Below are 4,272 nucleotides of genomic sequence, written 5' to 3'. Positions count from 1 at the left end.
AATTGCTTTCATTTTAATTAAAATTAAGCAACAAAGACAAGTCAAATAAAGAACATTTTTATAAATCCATACTCATAGATGTGAACAGGTATTTTTTCTGTTAACAAATAGGAATTTCAGTTGTAGAGGATGATACTTGTGGTTTTAGATGATATGTAATTCAGAAGGATCAAAAATTGTAAACAGAGCAGAACTGAAATATGAGAAAAAATTGTTATCATCAATATTTCAGTTTAAAAAGTAACACTGCAGTCCTGCAACAATGGCAAATTTTTCTATTTCTATTATACTGTATATGGACCAACCTTGCAGTCTTGACAGAAATGACAGAAGTTGTTAAGAGTATTATGTTGTTCATGCACAATGATTCTTTTAGTGTGCCCAGGACTGATCAGGCTATTGCTTTAGGCTGGAATGCTCTGAAGAAAACAGACACTAGACAGAAACCAGAATTATTGTCATTTTTAAAAAAAAAGGAGGCTCAGACTTCATATAAAGATTGCACTGTGTTTAGATCCCATTTATTTAAATCAATGGAAAAAAAAGAATTCCATAGTTTTCAATTCAAGAAAGTGCTGATTCTTATGGGAAGCCTTCTCTGTTTGTTGGTGGAAGTGCAAAATCTTAAATATGTGGGGAAAAAAGGTACCTTCCAGCAAAGTAATAAAGATCTCTGGCATGGTTTCTCTGAGCTGGCCCTGGAAGGAATTGCTTTTGTATTGTGAGCATTGGTACTATTTCTGGGATAAAATACATTTTTTTCCTGGCTTTTGAATGATTTACCTTTTCATTTTATAGTAGAAAGCATTAGTGCCAAAGTAGTGTGAACATAATCTACTGTAATTAGATAGACAGATAACCTATGCAGTAGGCCCAATGAAAACCCTCCATCATTTAAAAAGTACTGAGAGTGCTTAAAAGAGCCTTACCAATAATTTTATAAGTTATAAAAATAGTCCAATGCAGAGTTATTGCATGCTCCTGTCTGTTTTCATTCCGTTGCTTTCCAGCTGTTAAATACAGCTTGACAGTAACTCTTTGAATCAAGGAGACATTCTCCTGCACAGTCTATTTGGGGGATTTCTGTTCTGAAGATGGATGCAGGCTCTGATATTGGATTTTGAAGAAGCTGTTGTGCCCAGTATACCCTATATAAGGCTGGATAAGAGGGAAGGACTACTATATTGTACATGGAACAAAACATTCCTGACGCGCAGAATGGGCTGTTGCATGTTCACATCGTGCACCCTACAAATCATCTTTGACACTTTATAACTTTAAATAGCTGTTTTTCAGAAATCTCTGACTTGGTACTTTATATGGCCCTTGTTACTATTGTTCTCAGAGCAACTGGAGAACAATTTTTTTCCTTGTAGCATTATGTGGGAGAGAAAACTAGTATCTCCACTTTAGAGCTGACCTAAGGCTTAGTATACATTGGATCATTTGTCTAATCTGTAGTCATCTGCTTAGAGGAGGTCTACAAGCACAGATTCAGCCCTTGTGTCTAATCCACCTTACCCCTAAATCTGCTGGGTGCTCTATCAGGCAGGGACTAAGAACTTTCTAATCGGTTTTGTATTGAAATAATAATTCTTTCATAAGTTTTTTTAAAGATCTTCTCTCACTTCTATATTCCTCTTTGGGCTGTGTGTGTGGGGATTGAACTTTGAAGAAGGCTAAGTGTGTCCCCCCTTCAGAAGGCCTTAAAGCTTTTCAGAGCTTTACTCCTTCAAAAAATTAGAAAGCCTTTTAATTGGTTTAGGCTGTACACTTTGCCTTTAGAGTCCTGACCCAGAACATATCCCATCGGAGAGCTCAGGATTCAGAGGCCATACAGGGAAGGGCTGTTGTCCTCTCTGAAGTCTCCAAGTACTGCTCTGAAATCTCTAAGAAAATCCCTTCTGTACTACTATCAAAAATGGAAAGAAAGTGTAGAAATAAACTTTAGGCCAATTTTTTTCCTAGTTTCTGTGAAGGGTAACACCTCAGGTTCTTTCCTGATGGAAATAATACTAAATGTGCATTCCATTAATCACATTTTTAATGAAAAAAAATCTTACAAGCACTTTTACTTCAAATGCCATTTCTTTAACAAAATTGTTTTCATGGATTACATCTTCTTTGTGTACTTGGACAGTACAAATGCTTTAGGGGAAGGTGTGATGCTCACTCTTATGTCACCTGATTCTCTTTCATTAGCAGGATCTTTCCATCTTAATCCTACAATCACTTTCTATCCACTTCCCTGTATAGAAAATTATTTGTGTCAGAACTGCTGAGTAAGGAAACCTCAAGTTATAGTAGAATTTAATTTATGCTGAAGAAATTAATGCCAGCTAATATTCTTGTTTCTTGTTCTATTTTTCTTCTGTATTTGGTTTTTGGTAATTGGCCCAACTTGTGTCCTACTGTGGGAGCTTGGCAGGGAGAGAGGGATAAAGAACGGAGAAAAAGATTTGTAGGTGGCAGGGACAGCTTGTGTATGTGGCTGCATGCATATGTGAGCTGGCAGAAAGCAAGGCTATGTGGATTTTAACTGTTTAACTAATACTGTACATAAATCTTTAGCTAGCTGGGAATGTGACCCAAGAAAGGCAAAAGAAATATTTACAGGTGCTCCGCCAGTATTTGATTTCTATACAGGAGTGATCAGCATGCACTTAATTACTTCCCTGGAGACTATGTCCATGCAAGGGTGAATCATGCAACTCTCAGTTGACTCATGGGTAGAAAAAATGGAGTTAGCACAATCCAAAATGGCAAAGATTTGTGGTCACAAGGAGAAAAATAAAATGTACATTTACACAACAAATGTAGGCAGTGAAGGATTTTCTGTTCGGTACTTCTTATCATGGCGAAGGGAAGACTTGGGTTTTTCTAAGAAAAAGGCAACTGGAGTAGAAAATGAAAGCCAATATATTGCCATTCCACCTCTAGCTCTGATCTTGCTTGATCTGGTAAGTTAAATGGGGTAAGTGCATGTGACATTATTAGAGAAAAACTAGGCAACAGAGGACAGAGTATTTTAATTGCTCAGAGGAACTCTTCCTCCTGAGTCAGAAATAAAGCTGCGCCTCTACATGCTGTCAATGGCAATATGGTGTTGGTTAATTACCCTTTGAATAGCGTCTAATGCAGAAGTTGTGATGATCAGTGGTTATTAGAAACCAAAATGACCTTTATTTAGGACAAGTGCTTTGGCTGCATCCAGTTTTCGGTAAGTGCTTTACATCTATTCCAGGGGTTTTTTGACTGTAGTTCCAAGTGGATGTGTTGTTTTTTTGTTTCTTTGCCTCAATCTGTTAGGTAGGGGTGTTTTCTATTATATTTTCGGTTCCAGCTGAGAGAGAGCTCATTTAAAGTGGTGGGGAGAAAGCCTCAAAAAGAGATGGAAATTTGATACATCCCACTGAAATCCATTTGTAGAGAAGGCACTAAGTTTGTTCGAAAGTAATTCCCTTATAGGGGTATTACCAATTCTAAATACTCCTTTTTTTCTGGTTGAAATGGAAAACCACTTGAAAGGAAAGAACCACTGTGTTTTAAGTTCCACAAATAGTATTGCATGCATGTGATGTTAAATGGGTACTTGGTTATCATGAGAATCTACAGCCAGGGGTTTGCACACGGTATTCCGGACGTTCACCTTGGTGTACATCAGAGTGGATTAGTTCTTTGGGTTGTGGCAGCTTCTGCAGTGGTTCCTGAGGGGTGTTTTAGAACTCTGCATCTCTTGTTTAACATGGCAGCTCGGAGAGTCCAGATAGGTTTAACATGGACTGCATTCAGCTTGCATTTTGTTTTAAAGGAGTCATTTTTGCTCTCTGCGGAGCCTCCAGTTGTAGAGGGCCAAATGACGGGCATAATCAAGGCAAGTGGTGGGATACCAGCGGAGCACTTTGGTGTTTCCACCAAGGATTTTGCAAATCCTGGCTTGATTAATCTATTTAAACATCTGTGCATCCTCTCGTCTGTGCAACTTATCCCCGGGTATCTCTGCCTGCCTACCGTGCCTGTGTGTCTGCCTGCTCGTAGCGGATCAAACACAGCCGCAGCCCGCTCTGCCGCCTCGCTCAGCGCTCGCACACGATGCGAACGGTTCCGTCCTCCTTGAAATGCAGCTCACACTCGCATTCCGTAGTGGAACCGCAGGGCAGAGCCCACAATATTGAGAAACCGGATCGAAGCGGGGCCGGCGGACGGCGGCGCCGGGAGCCGCGGGCGGGCGGCGGGCGCTGCGCCGGGGCCGTGCCGCTGTCCGGCCGGGCC

This window comes from Corapipo altera, unplaced genomic scaffold, assembly GCF_003945725.1.
Source record: "Corapipo altera isolate COAL_440 unplaced genomic scaffold, ASM394572v1 1, whole genome shotgun sequence".
In the NCBI taxonomy this organism is placed as follows: Eukaryota; Metazoa; Chordata; class Aves; order Passeriformes; family Pipridae; genus Corapipo; species Corapipo altera.
Note: the sequence above shows the minus strand (reverse complement) of the source record.